This window comes from Vitis vinifera, chromosome 11 (genome assembly GCF_030704535.1).
Source record: "Vitis vinifera cultivar Pinot Noir 40024 chromosome 11, ASM3070453v1".
NCBI lineage: Eukaryota > Viridiplantae > Streptophyta > Magnoliopsida > Vitales > Vitaceae > Vitis > Vitis vinifera.
This window is the reverse complement of record NC_081815.1, coordinates 12,649,862-12,675,668: the sequence shown is the minus strand read 5'-3', so window position 1 is coordinate 12,675,668 and position 25,807 is coordinate 12,649,862. Positions and strand designations below refer to the sequence as shown.

General features: G+C 33.1%; 1 pseudogene; it reads right to left on the bottom strand.

Moving 5' to 3' along the window:
* Window positions 1-184: 184 nt before the first annotated feature.
* LOC100267302 (uncharacterized Rho GTPase-activating protein At5g61530-like) lies at window positions 185-13,097 on the bottom strand (annotated as a pseudogene).
* Between the last annotated feature and the right edge of the window lie 12,710 nt (window positions 13,098-25,807).

Below are 25,807 nucleotides of genomic sequence, written 5' to 3'. Positions count from 1 at the left end.
CATTCTATCAAATTGCCAAAGGTAAAACATTTCATTCAGGCAACCTATCGAGATTGAAAACCTGATCAAACTTTCCATAATCCACATTGACACTAGATATAATTTCCAATCCTAGCTCTATACAAACCAATAGCATCAAGCATGAAACTTTCCAATGAAATAAGGAAAAAATAAATGTACTAACCTAGTACGTGAAGTTCAAAAGAGTTGGACCGAGTTCAACCCGACCGGGTTGGGGACCTAGGGCATCACCTCTCCAGTGGTGGGGCATTTGAGGGCCCTCAAGGGACCTCAAAATGGAGTAAGCAACTTCAAGTGAAATGGGCATAGATGGAATTTTGGGAAATCTGTTCAAAATCTGAGAGTCCTCCAAGTCCAAAGCCTCACCCCCCTCAACACCACCCCACCCGGGAGTTAGTGGGTCCCCTAAGCCTTTCATCACCGTCTCTCTCTCAACCCCACTCATACTCTCCCCCTTTGTGTACATTAGCACCGCCACCGCCCCCTCCTCCGCCGCCCTCCCCACCACTCCTTCCCTCGACTCCTCTCCCATTCTCACCATCGCCACACACCCCTTAACATCCACCCCGACCCTCCTCAGGGCATGGTAGTCCTCCTCCCTCCCTAGATAATACACCGCCTGTGTCCCCGTCACCGCCCCCGACGGCGAGTAGGCATAGTATGGCCGCACCACCTCTGCCCTGGCTTCACCAACGATAGCTCCCTGAAGTTCCCATCACTAAAATGAGCATTATTAAAAATCAAAGAAACAAAAAGAGCATCGTTATAAAATCAAAGAAACAAAGAAAAACAAACCATTGGGAATTGCTACCATTGTTGTCATTCTAAAATACGTCTTGCTAGGAAGCAAATATTACTATTTAGAAATGGGCATTCTTGAAATAAAGACACATGCATGATCATCAGAACAACTATAAAGGAAGCAAAAAAAATAAAAGAACAAGTCAAGAATCTCACATAGAGTGCCTTGGTGAGCTTGGACTACCCGAATCCCCTACGACCTGGCCTTGCGTCGATGGTCGGAACAAACGCGAGGGTTAGGTTTAGAGTTAGGGTTTCTCCTGATGAGCAGAGGGTTGCAGTTGGGTGGGATCCCTAGATCGGGAGGGTCGTCAGCCAAAGGAAACATCTCTTATCACAATTTTTTCTAGGAAATGACATGAGATTTTCTCAGTAAAATGCGAGAAACTGATACGAAACTAAGCAGTAAAAAGGAAAGAACACGTCAAGAATCTCACATAGAGCACCTTGGTGAGCTTGGGCCCCCCGAATCCCCTGCGGCCGGGCATTGCGTTGATGGCCGGAACCAACGTGAAGGTTTTGGTTTAGAGTTAGGGTTTCTGCTGGCGGGCAGAGGGCCGCGGTTGATGAGAAAACATCTCTTACAGGTTGGAAACGATAAGGTGGTAGGGATTTTTCTTGGAAATGACATGAGATTTTCTCGATAAAATGCGAGAAACTAATACGAAAGCATGGAGTGAGGCTGTCTCTCAAATCTCTTTTATAGGTCATTCGTTTTCCAGTTTTCTTGAGCGCTTCTTAGACGTTGTGCTGAATAGAGCCTACTACCGATCGTCCCCACGAGTGCTAAGCTAACTTCACTTTCGACAATAAATTTACATTTTTACCCTGGACAATTACCATAAAGGCACAGTGAGAGGTCATAATGGCCAAAAAGTTCCTAAATTTTCATTAAAATCAGACACATTTGTGAGCCAAAATTATCCAAGGTTTTAAAAAAATCATATACCATAAACAGGTGAGAAGACTATCATTTTAATACATAGGTGATCAAATACATTTATTTTATTTATTATTATTTATATTATGAATATAATGGATTTGAACCAGTAGAAATTCAAATCTATTGTTTAATAAGATTTTATGATTTTTTTTTATTAAAAAAAATCTAAAACATTATCCAAGGGATTTCTATCTTTGTCCAATGTATTTATATGTTTTTTGGAAACTTCTCTATCTTTTTGTACTATTTTATGAACTTCATATAAATAGAAGTTATGTAAAAAATATTTTATAACTTCAAGTTATGCAAATATTTCATTTTATTATAATAAAAAAATTATAGCTAGTAACTATGAAAAAATTGTTCTCTTTTATTTCTCTTATTAGTTAGTACTATGAAATTTTAGTATAATTTTTATTTTTTTTGGTTTTTTTTTATAGAAACGAAACTGACCTAGTAGTATTTTCTTAACCACCAATACATTGACTATGCATAGGACCATAACCCCTTACTCAACTCAACATGCACTCATGCTACACAAACAAACACATCTACTGAATGATATAAAGCATCCACCCATAAGAAGAATAATTAACTCCCACATGCAAGTGCGGACATACATAGCAAACTATAACGGCAAGCAAGCAAAGACGTGGTTTAACAAATCATAGTGAATATTACCATGAAGCAACAAAATTATACTCAACACAAGCTTTTGGAACATACTAAATGACAAAAAGGTCAAGCAATATAAAAGAAAAAGGAATACAAATAGCAATTGACTGCAACTGATTAGCTATTGTTTAGTTAGGTGGAGTACATAATAGACACCATACAAGATAGTGGCAAAATTGGGAACCCTAAGTACACTTTAAGTAAGCATTCCTCCCTAAGGTTTTTTATCGAGTGCAAGATGCAATCGTACTACAAATTGTGGAAATTGGACTATGGAGGGGTGAGGGGCAGAGAGCAGCACAAGCTAATCATTTTCAGCTCTATTCTCTTGAATCAGCAATATATGTTTGTAACGAGTATGTCTGGTGCACATACACAAGCAAAGCATGGTGATCCTCACATCCACATAATACACAATTTTTATTGGTTCAATGTCAATAAAGAAGGGAATAATTGGTCTCCCTCAAGTGTGCAGTTGTTTTCATGAGCAAATAAACAAGAGAGAAAGAAAGGGAAGTGTTGCTTGCCTTGCTAAGAAGTGACTTCTGGCTAATATGGAGCAAAAGTGCAGTAACAAATTCTAATGTCATGTAGTTCACACTAGGAAGCTTCTTCAGTATATTTCACGTCACATGTATGTTGGAAGGAGCCCCTCTGATCTCATTATAGAGTTCAAAGGTGGTCAGAGGCTCAAGAAGGCTTGCAAGATAACATTTGGCTAAGGCTGCAGCATCAACTGGGTTTACACCCTCTGGAAATGATGTGTTTGAATCTACAATTGCAAATAAGGTCAACAAACCAGCATGTAAGTTAACCAAATTACCAGCATCAAATATGAGCTCAGGATACCTTTATTGTATAATGAAACCAAATGCTGAATAACTTTTTTGCCTCCTTCTGATTTAAATATGTGTGGTGAGTTTAATCCTAGAAATCAAAAAATGACAAAAAAAAAATCAAATCATAAATGGATATTAAGTAACAAAAATTATAATTATCCATTTATTTTTGTCTTCTGTGAATTGCCTAATAATATGAGATAATCTGCACATTTGACCAAAATATGAGGAATAGGTCGGTTGGAGTGTTGCTGTTGTACAGTTACCTCAATTGGAACTCCAAATACTGAGGATAAAAGTAAGGTGAGTGACTGTCCCAAAGAGGGTCCAGCAGAAAAATTGATTGATATTGGAGTTGCACATAATTGAGTTGAACTAATAATTAGAATAACACTTTCCATCATTATCAAGTAGTTGAAGTAAAAAATTGTTACACAACTTGGAAGATAATTAGTTTATTTAAATCATTGACATATTGCAAGGTTATGCTCCAATATCCTTTGTAATTCAATGATACAACTCTACCAGGGAAATTGCAATAAACACATAACATTCTGAGATTGCAACAAAGTCATGTTCCACATTATGCTAGATCTTGGTTTCATTAGACTAAAACAATGTATAGCTCTAGTTTCTAATTCCTTTGTACTGAAGTAAGTCTTTTTTCACGCCCTCAAAAAGTAGAGTTGATTAGTTTAATAATTTGATGCACTTGGAGTATAAACAAATAGTTCCATTTACACCAAGAAAGTTGGAAAGGAATCCCTCCTCAGTAATGCTAAGTTTTGAATAAAATCTATCTAAATTATGCAGTGGCAATAAAATCACATATAGCTCATAAATTTTCTATTGAAGACCTGTTCTGCAATCACCTAAAGAAGATAATACTTCTAAGAAGGTGGTAGAATGAAATTAGACCAAATTCATACAAGTAAATGGGTAATTCATTTGAAGACTGCAATGCATGTTGCACCAAAGTAAAAACATAAACATACCATATATAAAATGATAATCAAGTTAGCCTAAAAAACGGCATGAATGATAAGATGTGAGGATCATAGAGGAATAAACAGGCTAAGTCATAACTAAATTCCATGAGAAAATTAAGAAAATTACAAGCACCAGACCACTAAGCTTGCATGATATACCTTACAAAAATTGTATATTGGACAACAATGATTACTCTAGCTAAATGGCGCATTTTGTCTAGATAAGTGTGCAAAATAAGATCAGATTCAATGGTGGCTGGCTTGTACTAGGAAGCAAGATTCTATTTTGTACCAAAAATATTCATTCCAATCAATAAAATCCAAAGCCTCTATTTGCATATCTAAGAAATCCATGTCAAACTATGTTAAATGGTTTTTGATATGGAACAACGTTAAGTATTCCTAGTGTTAATGAGCTTTTTGACAAGACAGAATGAATTAACAACAAATCTGCAATTGCAGAGTTGAATCATATGCTCTATGATTTTGTCCCTATAATTCACCCATCAGTACTACAAGGTAAGAAATTCACAAAATTAACAGATTGGTAGAAATGCCAGAACAATTATAAAAAATGCTTAAACCATAAAAACATGTGAGACATCATAGAGAGAGAAAAAACTTAATGGTAATTGATATATATAAATATAAGGAAGGAGAAGAAAAAGGTTGCTGCATAGAAACATTCATTTGAGCTATAACATGGTCAAATTTATATGAAACTTACCATCAATACTTGCAACTCCCTGCAAATGAAAACAAATTGAGTAAGAAAATTACACAAGCATACACAAACAAGAAGTTTGGTCAGAGATGCACATTTTTCCATGTTCAATATCAGTCAAAATAGTCTTACTTTTTTCAGCAGTCACTTTTGCTACCTGAACAAAAATAGCCATCTCAAATATGTAAGACATCAACTTAAACTATCTCCTAACAGGTGACATAGCTAATACAGCAGACAAGAATGTGATAAATTCAATCTTTTCCTCTTTTCTTCGTTCTTCTTTCTCATTTCTCCCCAACTTGTTACAAGGGTTGCTATTACACCTGGGGATCAAATCAAACAGAGCACACAAAAATCTACAGGGCGGACAACCTAATTGGCAGCAACCATACAAAAAAACAACAAAAATAACCAGACACCAAAAATAAAGTATGTTTGGTTTAGTTTCACCCTTTAATTTTTAATATTGTCACAAATGTCATGGAATTTTTAATTGCATGTATGTGTATTAATTCTGGAAGGAGAAATAAAAGGCAGATTTTAAGGAATCGATTTCCTAGTAACTTATCTAGATTGTTGGAGTATGGGCTAATGTGCATTTGTGCTACAATAAACAGAAAAAGTAATAACAGTTGTCTTCAACCAAAAGTTTTTCCAAGCATGATCATTCTCACTTAGATGAAAGCCTTTTTTGACTTCCCCGCTTCAAGTTCTTTTATGCATCAGTAGAACATATATTAATTCTTCCTTAAGCGTCACAACTCTACGGTGCAATAAAGATGATTATATGTATTCTTGTTATTAACACATTTTTCACTAGGAAAACATTGGAAAAAAATTTCCTTTTAATTTGGAAAGGATTACAATCTCTATTGCCTTTTCAGGGAAAAGAAAAAGTGTATCTCCTGTGTCTTCCTCCATAAGAGTTGTCAATTGAGGAATTGAAGAAAACTAATCCCAAATTGAGAAGCCTTTGAATATTCATATTTTCATACTAGAGCCTCAAGCCTAACTTGACTTGAGTGTTGGAGATTTGAAGACTTGATTTGAGCCTTTTTTTTTCTATTACTTGATTTGGATTTTGATTTGAACAACTATAACCAAGGAAAGTGAAAACTCTTGCTTGGATAGAGGCAACCTTTGGAGATTTGAGTCTTGAAGTTTCAATAAAACATTGATTGAGAATTTGAAGACTAGAACATTTGAAGTCTTGATTTCAGCTTTTTTTTTTTTTTTTTTACTTGAATTGGATCTTGATTTGAACAACTTTAACCAAGGAAAGTGAAATCCTTGATTTGGCCTTTTGAGATTAGAGTCTTGAAGTTTCACAAAAACATTGATGGAGAACCTGAATAGGTTGATCTCAATCAAGGAAGACTTTTAGAGATGTTAATCTTGAAACTTTGAAGATCTTTTGAAGCCTTGAAGATTCATAGACACTTTAGAGCCTCCTCTAAGGACTAGAAGACACTTGAGAGCCTCATTTAAAGATCCAAAGACATTTTAGAGCCTCCTTTGAAGAGTCATAGATCTTTTAGAGCCTTCTTTTGAGATTCAAAGATACTTTGGAGCCTCCCATAAAAGATTCAAAGACACTTCACACCTTTTTTGAAAAAGTCTTGAACCTCCCTAGAAGAGGCTTAAGTCTCACTTGGAGAGAAAGTTCTCCTCAACTTCATGTCTTCTGAATTTAGCCTTGAAGGTTAAGGGCTTCTCCTTTCTAGGAGTTACAAAGACAATATTTTTGTAGTATTCAATCACAAGAGAGTTATTCCTTAATCTTTGCAATGAACTAAAGTTACTTAAACAAATAATTTTAATAATCTAAAATATGATGTGCAACTCTCAATTAGCCACAATTTCATGGGCAAGTTTATGGACTAATAAAAATACAACTTACCCCTAGAATTGTTGCCTTCATGTGACACATTGAATTGGTATATTTTTTGAAAATTTATTCAATGTGGAAACCTTTAATTAGCCACAATTTTAGGGACAAGTTGTATTTTATTAGTCCATATAATTAGAAAACAATTTACCTTCCTCAATTGAGGACCTCATGCAACCACACTAAGTTGCTTTATTTTTTGAAAATTTATTCAGTGTATAAACTTTCAAATGAACATTTATTCATTGTGGAATGTTTCAATTGGCCATAATTTTATGGACAAGTATTTTTTCATTAGTCCATATTAGCCTAATGTAAATACATGGCTAATTGTGACTTGCTAATTATTACCCTTCTACACTTGCACTGGCAGGACGTAGAATTCATAATCATTGGAAATTTCTTCATGCGGTTACATGGTGATTTTCTCAACCCACTTCAATACACTGTTTACATTGCTTTCTTATCATTGTCATCAAGATAAGACCAGTTAAAAAAAAAAATTTAACATTTTTTCCAAGGCCTTGGTGGCTAATTGACTAGATATACCCACTTGGAGAGTAATTTCCTTCGATCTCATCCATTAATTTGTCTATCAGACCAGAAAATACTTTGCATTTATACTATGCACATATAGAACCATCACTTAATTTGTGGAAAATTAGAGCCATCTTGGACTTTATCAGATATTTGTTATGTTTTTATTCATGAATCCACCCTAGCCACCACATAATGGTAATCCCTCTTTCCAAAGTTCCTTGAAAGGCATTATCGCTTCTTCCAATTACCAAACTTTTCACTTTTTAACCTCAAAATCTTCATAAGGAATAGGATCCCTCCAGCTTTTCCTGACTTTTGCAAGCCTTCTAAGATGTGTTGCATCCAACACAATCACAATGACTATTCAAAGGCAGGTGATTATGAATTAATAAGCAAACTTTTCACTTTTAACCTCATGAATCTTCATAAGGAGTAGGACTAGTCAGGCTTTTCCTACCTTCAGCAACCACATCTAAGATGGGTTGTATCCAACAGAATCACAATGACTATTCAAAGGCAGGTGATTATACGTTATAATTAGGAAAACACTTTCACTAAGTTTGCTTTTTAAGTTTATATCAAGGAACTCCTGATTTCAGGTTGTCATAACTCTAACTCTGTGAAGCTCAATAACTCATATAGTCAACCTAGGTGCAGATGCATTCTGAGCAATCCATTGTAGATTACAATCACAGTGGATGTTGTAATGGATAAAAGCCTCAAGGTCTATTTGAGCTACCCCAGTACCACACTCCTCTTCCACCAAACCATCTTAAAGCTTCACAATTTCCTCCCTCAACATATTAGGCTAAACAACATGACCTAACCTCTATTGATCTTTCCTTCCTCTATATGTATCCTTGGACTCTCTTGTTGACCATATATTCATAAGCCAATCCAAGTCATCACATGGTTCAAATAAATCTCCCATCATCACCATGCTTCAACTTCAACTCTTTCTCCAATTATAATTTCATTTTCTTTATTTCTTCAACATTTTTTTTATAGGAAACGACAAAGGAATATATTGATAAAAATGATGTACAAGAAAAGGATGAGGAATCCTCCCACCAAAGAAAAACAAAACTACAAGGAATCAAATACAAGAAAATACAAAGTAAAAACAAGCAAACTCTCTAGGTTAGGTCAACCCATTGGGATTACACACCGCTAACCAATCAAGTTGTAACACGTTAAGGGGAATCCCCTTAAAAACCTTAGAACAAAAAGTCCAAAGAGAAGCAAGGAAATGAATAGAATCCCAAAGGTTCTCTGAATTCCTTGCTTTATCCTAAAAAATCCTTGTATTTCTTTCCCGTCACACCACCCAAATTAAAGCGATGCATGCAGCTTGCCATAAAACAATCCCTCTCTTAGAAGATCCAAAACCGTTAAATTTTCTTCACCATTATCCCTTAGTATGTTTCATCAAATATACCCTAGCTTCAATACAAACTTTATTACAAATTGGACACGACTTCCTGCATGACCCAAGTGTTGCTTCAAGCATGCCTAACCTTAATCATCTTGAGAGGGAGCTTACAAGTTACAACCCTACTTCCTTGAACATGCATCTCAATATTCTAACCACTATTCCTTTAACATGTAGATCCTTAATTGTAAAATTTTGTAGGTGAATACAATTCAAAATTCAACTATTCAAATACTAAATATGTTGTTGTCCCTACCAATTTAGTCATACTATAAGCCTGTAATACAAAACTAAGTCCCTAGATGCTACCAAAGTAATCAAAATGGCACTGCAGCTAAACATTTACTTAGTCATTATTTATTACTTGTTACTTAGCATAATGAAGCTTACTAACATAGTAAATGTTAAACACTAAGTTATGACAAAGTAAATCAGTTACTATTAAATTACTGGTAAACATACTTCATATTTTATACTAAGCTATTGGAGAACAATATGTAAAAATTAAAAAAAAATCAATAGACTAAGCATACGTTTGGTAAATCAACTTAATGACTTAAAGTAAATATTAAGAAATAAGTTTTAAGTCAACAAATTCAACAAAATTTAAATTAAAGTCATTTTAAGTCAATAAGTTTTAATTTTACCAAGCACCATGTAAATTGAATCAAACCCTAAAACAAACAAACAAGGAATAAAAAATAAAAATAAAGACAATAAAAGAATTAAATAATGTATTTCAATATATTCATTAACAAAATAGAGAAAAAAAATCAACTATAATCTTACAACCTCAAACTCTAATGCATTTCATGCCCTTCCTCCATCACAATGTGATTTTTTACTGCTAATGTGGCTATCTAGAGTCATAATTAGCTAATAATTAGTGTTTGAGTTGCATTTAGAATTTGAGAAGTTTTGTTATTGGAAATTTCTCCTTAAAAGAAGTTTCTACATTTCTAAACTTTCTAATTTCTTAAACATTTTTTTTTGAAGTTTCTATTTGAGTTTACTTAAAAATCTAGAAGTCTTCTTCATTAGAAACTCTTATTACAAGAAGTTTTTATAAAGTTAAGTTTCTAATTTTAGACAAAAAGTTACTATTTTATTTTAATCTTATTATTTAGAGGTTTAGGAGTTTTAGGAAATAAATAAGAGTCATAACAAGTTGCTATATTGGTTAGGTTTCTTTTTTCATAGTTTTATTTAGGTTTTAAGGTTTTCTAAAGCTTACAAATAAGGGTAATCAATTTAAAATCAGATTAATGAATGACCAATGATTTATAATTCTTGCATACCCTACAAATTTTAATGGTGAGACTCCATTATTTTTCTTCTAAGACACTAATGTTTCCATCTTTTATCCTTTATCTTACTTTTCCTATATTTTATTTTACTTTTTCCCATTACCATAATTTTTATTATTCATTTTCCTTCTTAAATCCTAAAAGAATTAAATCCTAGTCCACTTATTTGATTGTGTTCAACCATCCTACGATTGTCCTACATCACAATTATACAATTACTTGATTGGAGTTGACATAGAGTATTTTCAACCAACTTTACTAAGGGGTTGGATTTAGTTATACAACAACTTGACCGGTAGTCAAGTTAGAGTGTCCAACTCAATTATACACTTCTAGACTAGTAGTCTACCACATTAATTTAGCATGTCAAGTTTGCTAGAAGCTTATTTTCAACTCGAAACTAAGAGCCATTAAGAATTGCTTCTTGTTTTTAGCTTTAGCTAGAAGTTTAAGTGAAATCGAAGTTATTATTTTGAAGAAGCAAAATTGATATTATAAAAACTTCCATTAAATATGAAAAAACTCCTACATTAGTTAGAAATTAGCTTCTATAAAATACAACATTTTCCTCGATTTCATACTAAGCTATTTTTTAAGTCAAAACTCTTTAATAAAACTACCCAAATAGGCTTGAAAGCTCCTATTATTCAGCTTAAAAAGGAAATCTTGACTTCTCAAAAGCCAATCCAATGGGGAACTATGCAATACAAGATGCTACTTTGCACTAACTAACTAAGCTTTTGAGAAGTAGGAGCTCAAATTCAAAAATATTCCCATAATTTTCAAACTTACAAATTATCCTTATGCTAGAATAGCTAATAGGGTTCCCAAGTATGTCCCACTTTTGTTCCATGCCAAATTAAGTTTGATTTTCATTTCTTCAGCCTTATAAGGGTTGAGATTTCTTCATTTGGTAAATGACTAATTGATGCTAAACTTAGTAAAACAATGGAGATCAACAAAAATATCTAGATCTTCCATCTTTTCCACTTTTTGTTTAGGTTATAAAGATTGTATCTAACCATTAAAATTTGACACAAAATACCCAAGCTGCTCTTCTGATGGTTGCTAGAATTTTGATGTTACGTGATTTATTCATTAATCATAAATTTAAAAGAACTCAAGTTAAATATGAAATGACTGGTGTAATCCATGTATACTTAAGAGTATACTCAAACTGTACTAGAAAGAAAAGAGAATGGAAAAAGCAAGACTCTCCATCCAATAGTACAACCCAAACTACCAATGAAATCCAAAGGAGAACACCACATGACTAAAGAGTCACCTTCTATCTAAGACAAAAGTTGAGCACAACAGCCTCCTAAAGCTTGGAAGTCGGACACTTTATCCCCTCAAAGATCCTCCTATCCAAGAATTCACCCACCACCTCCCACTCCCAAACTTGAAAATCTATTACAAATCTTGAATTCCAATAAACATTGGATTCTAAGTGAACCAACTAGCCATAGAGGCCATCCCAATTATGTGTTAATTTTACTTTAGAAAAAAAAAATCTCTTCTTTTATGAAAATAAAAAAATATTAAAGAAAATAAATTAGTGTGTGGAGTGATATAGATTCTGAGCATCATCCTTACAAACATAAGTAATCTATATAACAATTTAATGTTCCAAAAACAAGATTATTCAATATATAAATCCTTCTTAGTTTCTGTCAGCTAACCTATTTGTTCCCTTAAGTCATGACTGTGGATATAATCATCAAATCTCTCTAAAATAAACCTAATATCTTTAATCAACAAAAAAATACTACTAGGGGTTGCAATCTTATGACAAAATGTATTGCTTTTCAAGATGAAATTTTGTTTGCTATTCAACAAGGTATCAAATAGACAAATACATTAAAATTGAATGGGATTAAAAGATAGTGATTGGTGCTAAATTTATCAAAAATTCCTAAAGTTGCAACAATCCTACTTCAGGTCTTTAGATCTATTTAAGTAGCTCAGTATCCTTTTTAGTTGTGTGTATGTGGGATTCTATTATTATTATTATTATTATTAAAAAATATTTCTCTTTGTGAAATTCTAGTTGTAACAACTCCAATGTTCCTTATAATTTGTCTTTTTTAAGTCATCAAGCGAGTGAGAGAAGGAGAGAGAGAACAAATTTTCAACCAAAAAATATTTCTCTTTATGAGATTCTAGTTGTAACAACTCCAATGTTCCTTATCTGCTGAGATGGAGTGGGAATGAAGAGGTTCTAGGTCATATTCCAACAAAAAGAAAAAGAAGGGAAAAAAAAAAACCTATAAAAGAAAACAGTGTTTTCAAGTTGCCTACCATTGGAGGCTTAAATTTAGGCATCAAAGCACTAGGTCATAAATAGTACATCCAAAACTAGGCATGCTTACACTGTATACAATACCCAAGCATATCAAGGTAACTGCAACAGAAAATAGAGAAAATTTGCACTATGGACAAATCAGCTTAACTCAAATGTAACTCTATAATAATTGATCACTTAAAACAACTAATAAAGCTTGAAAACAACTTATACACAGATTACCTCTTCGAATTTTGTCTTCCCAATGGAAACCTTTTCTTTTGTTTCCAACATGCCCTTCCTTAGAAAAGTACCTATAGAGGCAGCAGTTGAAAGAAAACGGTCTTGCACAACGTGTCTTGTTGATGGTTGCTGAAGGAGTGACCACCTACTTTTAACCATTGAACCAAGTCGTCCTGCCACATCAACAACGTTGCCTTTTGCATCCTTCGCAGCCTCTCCCACAAAAGTTCTAGCAGATTGCCCAGCTTCTTTAAGCTTCACCCCTGTATGCCAATCATAAGTATGCAAATGGACAAATTAAGAAAATGATGAACAATAAAATTTTTATACAGATGGTTGGAACTAACCTAAAGTTGAAAAGAAATCACAAGTTTTCTCCTATCACTGAGGTGAGAGTGGAGAAGGCATTGGATTGACACCAAAAATCAGAATTGGATCCAAAAAAGAATCAACAAAACCTGATCCAAATAGACCCATAAAGGAGGTTCTATTATATGTCAGCAGAACTTCCAATAAACAAACAATTAAAAATCACTGAGGAGTTGTATGGCTGCCAAGAAAGGTAAGAAAACATAACAATATTTGAAGGCTTATATTTTCTGGTTATTAGTTCCCAAGGAAAGGAAAAACGCAACATAACCAAATATGTACAAGATTTATTGGATTTTTTTTAAAAAAAAAATTTAACTGTTTGGCTGCTAAGAAAGGTAAAAAAACATAACAATATTTGAAGGCTTATATTTCCTGCTTATTAGTTCCCAAGGAAAGGAAAAATGCAAATTAACCAAATATGTACAAGATTTATTGGATTTTTTTAAAAAAAAAAATTAACAACTATTTGGTTGCCAAGAAAGGTTAGAAAACGTAACAATATTTGAAGACTTATATTTCCTGCTTATTAGTTCCCAAGGAAAAACACAACGTAACCAAATATGTACAAGATTTTTGGATTTTTTTTTTAACAAAAAAAATCAAGTTTATCGCTCATTTCTTTTATTCTCTCTTCCATGTTCTCAGCAATCAAAGAAAGAATTATTCAAATATTCCTAAAAGGTTCAAATCAAACCACTTTCAACCATTTATTATTTGGATGCTTAGAAAACCGAGGAAATGATATGGGGAAAAAATAAAACAAAACAAAGTTTGAGCCTTGTGATTCCTATTATCTTTGTTCCAGAAAATTAGGAAAACCCAGATCAACTAGCCCGTTAGGATTCTCATGCTTACTCGAGTAGGAGCCCTTAGTTTCTCAAGTTTAAACATCCTTCAAATTTCGGGTCTCTTCTCATTTCCTGTATTTTCTTGGCATTCAAACAAGTTTAACAAAATAAAGAAACCACCGATCGATCAACAGTAGAAACTCTTAACCCGTTTCATTTATTTAAAGTCAATACAAAATCTTATGAAAGGAATTTTAATTTTTTAAGATTCAATCTCACATAATCATTAGACAAAAATACCTAATTCTCACCTTAAAACCAAAATAAAGAAAGAAAACAAGCAGAGCTTGAGAAAATTTCACCCATTGTTGGTAGCGATTTTGTGAGTTTAATCGACCGAACAGAGAAAAGTTTGAATTGCTTTTGTTATTTTCATTTTAGGAGAGAGTCAATTTAGGACTAGGAAAATGATGAAGGACTGATGCGTCATTACTTGGAAGGTTAGACCAATAAAATCTAGTCACGTGGGCCTTTTATGGTCTAGTTGGTGTTGGCCTGTTCTTGAAGCATTCCAACTGATTATAACGGTTCTGCGTGTCACATATCCACTGATTTAGGAAATCAACTTGGATTTCTATTGATTTGTTTAATTTAATGACTTTCTTGTTATTAAAAATAATTTAACACATGAATTATCCTATAACAAATGGTATCTTATCAACATACTCTTATAAGCATATATATCGTAAATAAAATCGGTCTGTCTGTGTTTACTAGTGATTTTTTTTTCAAGTGTTTCTAACATTTCTAATAATTAATTTATTTTTTTTAACTATTAAAAAGATGAAAAATATTTTTTATAATTACAATCAAATGCACTCTTGATTAATTAATAAATATGGACTATCAAATGGTGTGTAAATGACTATAATCCAATAAAGTATCTCCATTTTTAAATTTAATAAAAAATTCATGATAAATGAAAAATTAAATTAAATTTTTGTCTTTTCTTTATTTTTGTATTTTCCTCTTTTCACCTTATTCTTTTTTTTTTAACTCATTTTTATAAAGGAGAATTATAGTTTATGGTGCTGAAAGAAATATAATTACATTAAAGGATGCAAAAGCTTCTTATTTCATCTTATAACTAATCAATTTTACTTTCCTGAAAGTATTAAGGAAAAAAAAATTAAATAAAATGATTTTCTCATATTTGATTGTATAATGAAAAATATCATAGAAAATCTAATATAATTAAAATTAGTTAAACTTATATATTTTCAAATTATTTAATTTTTATATAAAATAGTTAAAATAAATGAAAAAAGCTTAAAGTAATATATAAAATAATTTATTAACTTTAATTTTTATTTTTATTTTTACTTTTCTTTTGTATTCTCCCTCAAATTTATGAAGAACCAAATATACCTCAATTGTTTACTTCAATTGTTTTTAAGATAGTAATTTAATGGAAATAAATTTCTTTGAAAACATTTCCTAAAAATAATATTTTTTAATTGAAATTGTGTGAAGAATGAGAATTTTTATGAAAATAGAATTTTGAAATTTTGAGAGTAGACATTTTATCAAAATTCATTTTGGATAAAAAAAAAACTCACATTGAAATTTTAATTTTTTTCATTTGGAAATTATCCTATTACACTATGTTTTCAATTAGGAAATAAATATTTTTGAAAATTCTCAAAGAAGATAATTTATTCATCAAGATAATTACTAATATTTTAAAAGTTCATAATTATTCCAAAATATTAAGTGGGAGCGTGTCATAGGCAAGCCCACAACCTCTAAGATCGAGCTCATCTTGATTTTGGGCTTATCAGCATCCTAAAGATGAAGTGACCAAAGAAATCAATGAATATGGACTATCCTTACGGACGAAACTATATATGTTTGTAGTGGGAGTGACCAATCCTGAATATGGAACTCTTTTCTCAGTAACATTGATGTCAAGCATCTTGGTTATACACTTAACTTAGATGTGAAGTGGTAAAATCACCTGAAGTAGTCCTACTTGCATAGTCTGAGGGTTAAACAAAAAATGTATGTTAATCAATGCCTTAGGATAGCCTTTTGAGGTTAAAAGCAAGTTGATTAATTAGAGAAAGTCTCTACCTAGTAATAAGAGTCATGACCTACCTAAAGTAGACTTGATTCTTATGATACTAGGATACCTTACATGGATATATGTAGTTTGAAAACACTATATTTTTGCTAAACTAATTACCATATTTGCCTTGGATACTTAGTTTCTTTATTAATCCATGGAATTATTATATTTGTTACAAATATCATGTCTTTAACCTATCACCTCTTATCTCATGTTTAAATTGGATCTAGTTACAAATTGCAAATAATTTGGTTGTTGCATAGAAGCTAATTTAGGTAGAGTTTGTTATTTCCTTTGAAAAAACCTAGTATAAAGAAAGAGAAGCATATCAAAGGTGACATAAGACGGATCAGAAGATCAAGTGTCTCATACTTGGGTCTTCTGATAGTGTGTTGCAAAAGAAACACATGTCTATTGATATGGTTTATAATATTCTCTTTAAAGTTGCAAGGATTGTTTAGTGATAAGGGCAAGTCAATTAAAGAAGTTGCCCTTAGGATTATTATGAACACCAGGATTCATGTTATCTTAAAGATCTTACTAGATTATTTTGGGACGAATAAAAAGATTCTCAAAGAGTGGAAAGGTGTTCATATGGAAGTCAAACTTATTCAGGCTCTTCTACCAAAAAGAAGAAGAAGAAGAACACCAAATAAGGAAAGTTCAAGAAAATGAATGAAGAACAAACTCATAGGCAATGACTCATTTGTGACCTTTTAAGACACTAGAAAAAGAATGCTCGGAGTGCCTAAGGATAAGCAAGTACACATCATACTCTCATTGTTAAATAAATAGTAGTGGATTCATTCCATGTTCACTATTTGTAGTTCTCTATAGGGTTTTGAACAAGTGAGAAGGATATATATGGGAATGTACTTACTTTAGTTTCAGTTGCAAGGTTAGTTGCGCAAGTTAGTGGGAGGTATTACCTCTTTTATCTTTTTTAAGAATAATTAGATTTCAAGTATGAACCTAGCACCAATTAAACATTTTGTTTCTAAAGTATAGGTCATGTTAATCTAAATAGGATCCAAAGGCTAATTAATTCTAGACCTTTTTATTCGAATGGATCTTTTAGTCTGTGAATCCTATATAAATGACAAAATGATCGAGAGGTCCCTTTATTTCTAAAGGACATGAAACCAAGGAATGTTTGGAGTTAGTGCATACTGATGTGTGTGAAACTTTTGGAGTTCATACATAAAGAGGGTATGAGTACATCATTTTTTATTGATGAATACTCTAAGTCTAGATATGTGTACCTAATAAATAAGAAATCTGATGCCTCAGATAAATTCATTGAATTCAAGGCATAATTGGATAACCTATTGGGTAAACATATCAAGGCACATTGATTAGATCGAGGTAGTGTGTCTAATTAGTTTGATTATTTCCATCTGGAGCTTGGGATGATATCCAACATGTGTGCACCAGGGACTCCATTGTAAATGGAGTAATGGAAAGAAGATATCAAACTTTGATAGACATGGTGAGATTGATAATTGATTTCTCATCACTTCCCATAGATGTTTAAGAGATTCTTTGAAGGTTATATCTTACCTTAATTACTAGGTTAGTACCTTTAACTTCCAAATAGACATGACCACGTTGTAAACTTAGTTTACGACAAATTCGCTTATGGGAGTGTCCAACACTCATGTTAAACACAAAGGTATACCAATTAGAAGCAAGGTAAGTGATATATCAATGTATAGGATATCCAAGAGGATTTAAGGATTATTACTTTATAGTCAAGATTATTATAAGGTGTTTGTTGTTATAAATGCCATATTTCTGATGAAGACTATATGATATGTAATAAGACAAACAGTGATATAGATTGGAGAATACTAAAAGATAGTCTCATTATGCACAAAATACTATAGATCCAGTACTAACCATTTTCATTTCTAATACACTGATGTCTTATCGTAATGGGACGATTGTTATAAAACTAAATTAATACATGTATTTGGGAAAGTCTTTTGAGGCAATTCTAAAAGAAGATGAGATCAATCATACAAAGTTAGAATCCTTGTGATTCTAATGTATTTTGGGTTCCTATAAAAGGGCTTGAAGGGATAAAACTCATAGGTGTAAGTTAGTCTACAAAAGGAATAAAGGACTAGATGAAAATGTTGAGATTTATGTGGCTAGGTTATAGCTAAAGGTTATAGTTTCAAATGGTTTCGACTATAGGAAACCTTTTTACCACTAGTCATACTCAAATCCATTAGAGTACTCCTATCCATTATGGTGTATCTTATTTATGCGATATTGCAATAAGATGTCAAGATAATGCTCTTAAACAATTATCTTGATATTAGCATCTATATGATGTAGCCAGATATTTTCATAACAAAATACCTTGTGTGTACAAGAAGGCGAAGGGAATTGTGGTGGTGCTCTAAGATCTTATAGGTAGATGATAGTCTAATCATTGGAAATGATGTAGAGATATTGTCATCAATCAAGATTAGTTTTTCTACTTAGTTCTAAAAAGGATGCAATATATTCTTGGGCTAAAGTCCATAGGGATTACAAGAACAGGAAAATTGAGTTGTGTCAAGCACATGCTCAAGTATCTTTGCATAATAAGGGATTATGTGCTTGTGTTTTAAAGTGTTGAGATAGTATAGAAGGATAATGTGATGGTTGACTAGACACCTTCTATGGAGAACCTGGAAAATCCTTTCAACAAGACATTGATAGGGAGAGTCTTTGTTGGTCACAGGGATAACATAGGTTTCATATGAGTATCTGGTATGCTTTAATAGCATGATGCATTGAGGACTAGTGGGAGAATGTTCGGATAAGACCCTTAAAAGCATGACTTGATGTAACAAAATTTAGAATTCATTATTTAATGATATTCCAATTGATTACTACTCAAAAAGTATTATTTCATAGCTTGTATTTAACTCTTTTAAACACTTTTGAGTAGTAGTTATCACCTTTTAACCCAATTAACATATTAAGGACCCTTGCAATCAATTCTAATCAAATTGTGTTAAGTTTTGGTGTTTTGATAGCTTTTTGATCACCAAAGCAATCCGAGATTGAGGAGAGTTCTTTGGAATCCATGGCAAAGCAATGGAAAGCTCAAAAACATGAAGAACTGAAGCTTTGAAGTCCTTTGCCATAAGCAAATCCGGAATGCAAGGAGTATGGGCGTCCGGACACACCATCGGAGGGCGGCGGAATGTGGGTTGTGGCAGGCTATCGGAATGACGTAGCAAGGCTTGTGCACTTTAGTCAATGATCCGAACAACATATCCGGATAGGATATGCTATTGTCCGGGTGTGATGATGGCGAGTGTCGTGTGCTTCTCCCTGAGGGAGTCCGGATAGGGAAGCGCGCTGCGTGTCCTCTTGGGGAATCCGGATGGAGTTGCTCCGGATAGTGATGCTCGCTCCGTGTCATCAGGGGGAGGGGTCCCTACACCATCCACACGCGGACGGTCACCCTTGCGATGTTCCATCTTCTTCGGATATACCACATCCGAAATTCTGTTCGGGCGACGTTCCACCTTATCCGGATATTTCACATCCGGTGCCTTACGCCGGATGGGAAAGGAGGGCGTTTCAACTTCCCTGGTCAGACATATCCGGATCCTCTGATAGCACTTACCCGGAGAGTTTCGCAACCATTTTGCACAGTGCCGCAATGTTCTCCTGAAGCTTCCCGATATGTGCGACCGACATTTTGAGATATTTTGCTTTAGATATTTGATGTCTAAATCCCCAAAGTCTCCTTGTAACCCACCTATCATAGGATTCCTTAGTCTTTAAGTAAGAACAAAGGGTGAATAACCCCTTATATATAGTTTGTAATCTTCATGATATCAGAAGATCTCGGGAGCTTGTTCTCAGAGACACATCCTTTGTACAGTTTTGGAAGGAAGTAAAATACAGAGCACTTGCTCTACTTTTCATATATATTTTTGTTTTCTCATTCTTTTTCTTTCTAGCCAATCAAACTCTGAGGATTTTTCCTCAGATGATGAGAGGCTAGGCTCTTCGTCTCTTGGAGTGAAGAAAGTTGGGTAAGTTTCCACATGCATAAATTGGAAGTTTTGTTGTTTTAGTTTTTAATGAAGAGAAAGTGTAACCCGTTAATGGTTTTTATCTTTTTAGTTAACTTAAAACGCCTTTAAATCACCTAGGCCAACACTAGGTAAGGCAAGTGATCTCCGTCCATTGAGATGCACTAGTTTACCTCTTGTGAGCCTTTGGGAGGTGGTTTGAAGGTAGGATTTTCTAGAATAGCCAACACTTGGTAAGCTTTTGGACTCTAAGGAGACATCCATTAGTTATCTCTTGCGAGCTTTTGAAGAATAATCCAAGGTTAAAGATCACCTTGAATGGCAAGTGCTAGGTGAGAGGTATGAGCCATTGCAAGATGCATCAGTGACAGGGATTTAGTGTTTGAACCCATTAAAGGGAAGCATCTGTACCACACCGGTTAGAGAATTAACTATATGTTAATTCTCTAATGCGAGGAAAAGAAACAAGTGACCGGAACTCCCTTTTTGTATGAGGACCTGAGCTTAGTGATCTAAACTCCAAGAAACACTTTTCTTTGTAATTAAAATCAGTTATTATTTTTGGTTAGCTTAAAACCAAATCATTTTTCAAACATCTTTATGTTTTCTTTTAGAGCTAACCTTGAAATGAAAAGGCACCAATTCATCTTTGAATTAATATCAATTGTGGAGTGAAAACCCATCTTAGTGAATGATCCTAGAGCCACTATGCTATAGTAGCTTTGTCTTTGCTACCCTAGTTCATGGTGTAATAGGTTATAAATTTTGTTGATTACTCCCTCAATCAAGGAGCACCAGCTGGACATGAATCAGCTGATACACCAAGTGGGCACGAATTACCAATTTTACTTTTATTTATCCTTATTCCATGCATTACACTTTATGAGCATTCTTACCTGCATCTTTTATATTGTACGAGATTTGGGTGTTTTAAGAGTTGCACGGAAGATCCAAGTCATGGGTTTCTTGTAAATAGATGACTTGCTCACTATCAATTTATGGGTCTAAGCAACCTATTAAAGGTTATAGTGCACCACCTCCTAATTGAAAGGATAATTGGTTTTGACTATCAGGACAGGTTCCTATGTGTGTATACTAGTGTGTATGGTTATACATTGAACATGACCTATGGTGAGTCATGACTTAAGGCTATCAAGTAGTCATGACTTCACCAAGTTGTTTCTTTGTGTTGTCTCTCAACTTTGAGAGAATATTTAGCTTATGCTAAAGTTACTAGTGTCTTTGACTTATGAGTGAGATTGTAATATATATTTACTATAGATTATGTCACTGTTGATGGAAGTCTAGCAATAAGTATTCTCAATAGAGGCACTATGATATCTCATGGGATTGAGACAGTGTGTCCCCTTAGGTGATCCTAAAGATGTGTTCATAAAAACTAGTTATAGTAGTTTCTTAAGTGGAACTTGACATTGGCTCTTTGAGAGCTAAAACATGTCAGTTGAATACACAATTGGAGGATCTGTAACTTAAGAATAGTAAAAGTAGTCTTAAAAAGATTGATAACTTTCACCTTGTTAGACTACAGACACCAGTTCATGGGGAGATTGAACGCAATGGATAGCAAGCCATGACCCGAACACATAGTGTTTCGTTGTTATTTACATAGGATATTGGAGTTAAGTTGATTCTCTATAGTAGGATGTTAAATCAACTTCAAAATTAGATTCCATGAGAGCTGGTACTCTTATAGGTCTCAATGGTCCCCGCTTTGAGTTCATATATCTTGTTGGCATGGGTTATGATGGTTAGATTGACTCCAGGTTCACTTTTGTGCATAAGGGCATTTTGGTAATTATGTAATATTCCACGAGGGTAAGTGAACAAGGTCTCTGAATTTGGCTAATTGATTAATTAGTAAACCTTATTGGGTTAATTATTCAATTATAACCTAATCTAGGCTAAGATTTAGTGACCCAAGCCCATGTAAGCTCAAGTCATTTAAAGCTTAGTTAGGAACCCTATAAATACCCCTTAGGGGTTAGGGTTTCCATAACTTCTGTCTTCCACCCATTGATGAAAATATCAGTAATCACGAATATATCAATACTTCGATTTTACAGATATATTGGATATATCGGTAGATATTTTGGAAAAAAATATCAGTAAGTCTAAAATTAATCAAAATTCATGAAAATGTAAAAAAACTTTCATTGAAATGTAATTAGAAGTATAATAGACATTTTAAATTTGTTTTGTTTAAGAATTCAATATATGTATGATATAATTTATCATATTTAATAATAATATCATATGCATCAATAAAAAAAAATGAATTTTATAAGTGTAGATTTATTATTAAATTACATCAAATATTATTCCACAATAATAGTGTGATATTTAATTATAATACATTTAATTTAAAATATATCTAATATTAAAATAATGATCTATTTAATTCAATTGTATTAAATGATATAAAATAAATTATGACATATGTATAAAATTTTTTAATATTTATATTTTTTTATATTTAATTAATATATAAATGATATAAAAAAAGTTAAAAAAAAATTATCACCATATTTTTTATATTTTTAGTATTCATTTAATTTAAATTTAAAAATAAAAATAATTAGAATTAATTGTTTATTAAAATATTTTGTTTTTATCATGGTGTAAGTATATATTTATTTTAGTGCACACATTATTGAAATGAGGCATGTTAGCCCAATGGAAAGCAGTATGAAGGCTTGTTTTTGACGTGGGTTTGATTCCCCGCCCCTGGTAAGCCAAAATTTTAATTGTTTCATTTGACCACTACCCCTAAAAAATCAGTCTGATTGCCCAAAAATTCAATCGATCACCAACCCAAAAAAAATTAGCTTGATATTTCGTCGAAAAATTCAACGATTTTTTGCCAAAATTTTCTACTAAAAATCGACGATAAAATGCAAAATCTAGCGATTTTTTCATAGTTTCGTTGATTAATTCGTATTCGCCAATATTTTGGTAATTTTTCAATGATTTTTGCTGTTTTTTTCCAATATTTCTTCCTATTTTTGTATCGCTCCTCATTGAAACACAAAATTTCAGCAATTTTTTCCGAAATTTTCATCCATGCTTCCTCCATACAAAGAGAAAGAAAGAGTCATAGCCTTCACCCTTCTTTCCTTCCCACCAAAAGTATGCCAAGAACAAGGTTGAGTCATCGGGTGGAAGATTGTGGGTTTATGAGACTTCCAACAAAATCAAGGTCATCTTCAATACTTGGAATTTAAGGTTTGAGAACATCCAAACCTAAAGATTAGGTCTTTAACCCTAAAGATCAATTTTTTGAAAAATTAGTATTATTTTCGTTGCTTTAATCTAAGATGCCAACATTGAATTCATATTTATGTTATATATAATTAATTCATTTTTATATAAATTTAATTTTTAAGAAAAATTAATTGAAATATTGGAGGAAACTAATCCTAAGACATTGGAGGAAACCAAATCAATTGATGAAAACATACATTAGAAGTTTAAGATAGATGTCTGACACAAATGTTTCTTAGAAAATATTTCTTTTTTATTTTTCTTTCTCTTTAAAACTATACTAAGTCATAAACTTCTTCCTATGCTCTTCACTGCATATATTCTATTTGGTGAAATACCTTTATTTTTAATGTTGATCTATTGTGTCTTCCCCAACTTCTATTATGTTTGGTTGATTTGCATGCATCTATATTCCTCTCAAGTTTTGCTTTCTACACTGGTGTTACTACAAAAATATGTTCCTCTTTCATGCTTTCACAATACATCAAGCAAAATCTTCAACTATCCTATTTTACTTTCCTAACATTTTTTTATCCCACACATTGCATTACCTCGGGTACAGTTTTCTTTATATGTGCAGGTTATAGGATTGGAAGATAGGTACTACAAGATGATGCAATGCATTCCCTTAAGTTATTTTTAATTGAGTGTTAATGTGTGTTATGTAAACTCCTTTATGAGAGTTTGGGTGAGCTTATATAACAATTTTTTATCACAAAATTGTCAAAGGGGGAGATTGTTAGGACATTGATTCTTGTTTGTAAGTTGGTAATTTTGTTCCAATTAATGTTTGATCATAGAAGTCTTTTTAGATAGTGACTTTGATTACTACTCAAAAAGTGTTATTTGATAGCTTGTAATTAACTCTTTTAAACACTTTTGAGTAGTAGTTATTTCCTTTTAACCCAATTAACATATTAAGGACCTTTGCAATCATTTCTAATCACTTTGTGTAAGTTTTGGTGTTTTTGTTAGTAATTTGATCACCAAAGCAATCCAAGATTGAGGAGAGTTCTTTGGAATCCATGGCAAAGCAATGGAAAGCTCAAAAACACGAAGAACCAAAGTATTGAAGCTTTAAAGTCCTTTGCCATGAGAAAATCCGGAATGCAAGGAGGGGAAGCAAAGAGAAATCTGCCATGAAGCATTCTAGATAACAGTCATGTCAGCCACTTTTGGAGCACTTCCTGGAGTTCAATTTATGCATTCTATATGTCGTTTCGAAGCTCAGGAAGTCAACAATCCAATTCTTCAAACGGTGCATGATTCGGAGTTGAAATGAAAGAGTTACAGCCATTGGAAGCCGATCTCTCCAAGTTGAAGGAAAATTTTGCACGACTGTGAAATTAGCCTTGGGCTGCGAAAATATTGTCCTTTTGCTGCGAAATTTCGCAGCCCTCTTGCTGTGGAATTTCTCCTGAAGCTTCCCGATATTTGCGATCGATATTTTGAGATTTTTTGCTTTAGATATTTGATGTCTAAATCCCCAAACTCTCCTTGTAACCCACCTATCATAGGATTCCTTAGTCTTTAAGTAAGAACAAAGGGTGAATAACCTCTTATATATAGTTTGTAATTTCCTTTACACGATATCATCATGTAATCGGTGAATAGTAAGAAATATATTTTACAGAGCACTTGCTCTGTTTTTCCTTCATATTTTTGTTTTCTCATTATTTTTCTTTCTAGCCAATCAAACTCTGAGGATGTTTTCTCAGAGGATGAGAGGCTAGGCTCTTTGTCTCTTGGAGTGAAGAAAGCCGGGTAAGTTTCCTCAAGTATAAATTGGAAGTTTTGTTGTTTTAGTTTTTAATGAAGAGAAAGTGTGACCCGTTAATGGTTTTTATCTTTTTAGTTAACTTAAAACGCCTTTAAATCACCTGGGCCAACACTTGGTAAGGCAAGTGATCTCCGTCCATTGAGATGCACTAGTTTACCTGTTGCGAGCCTTTGGGAGGTGGTTTAAAGGTAGGATCTTCTAGAATGGCCAACACTTGGTAAGCTTTTGGACTCTAAGGAGACATCCATTAGTTATCTCTTGCGAGCTTTTCACGGGTAATCCAAGGTTAAGGATCACCTTGAATGGCAAATGCTAGGTGAGAGGCATGAGCCATTGCAAGATGCATTAGTGAGAGGGATTTAGTGTTTGAACCCATTAAGGGGAAGCATCTGTACCACACCGGTTAGAGAATTGACTACATGTTAATTCTCTAATGCGAAGAAAAGAAAACAAGTGACCGGAACTCCCTTTTTGTACAAGGAACTTAAGCCTAGTGATCTAAACTCCAAGAAACACTTTTCTTTGTAAGTAAAATCAGTTACTATTTTTGGTTAGTTTAAAACCAAACCTTTTTCACTCAAGTATCTTTATGTTTTCTTTTAAAGCTAACCTTGAAATGAAAAAGCACCAATTCAACTTTGAATTAATATCAATTGTGAGGTGAAAACCCATCCCAGTGAATGACCCTAAAGCCACTATGCTATGCTAGCTAAGGCTATTCT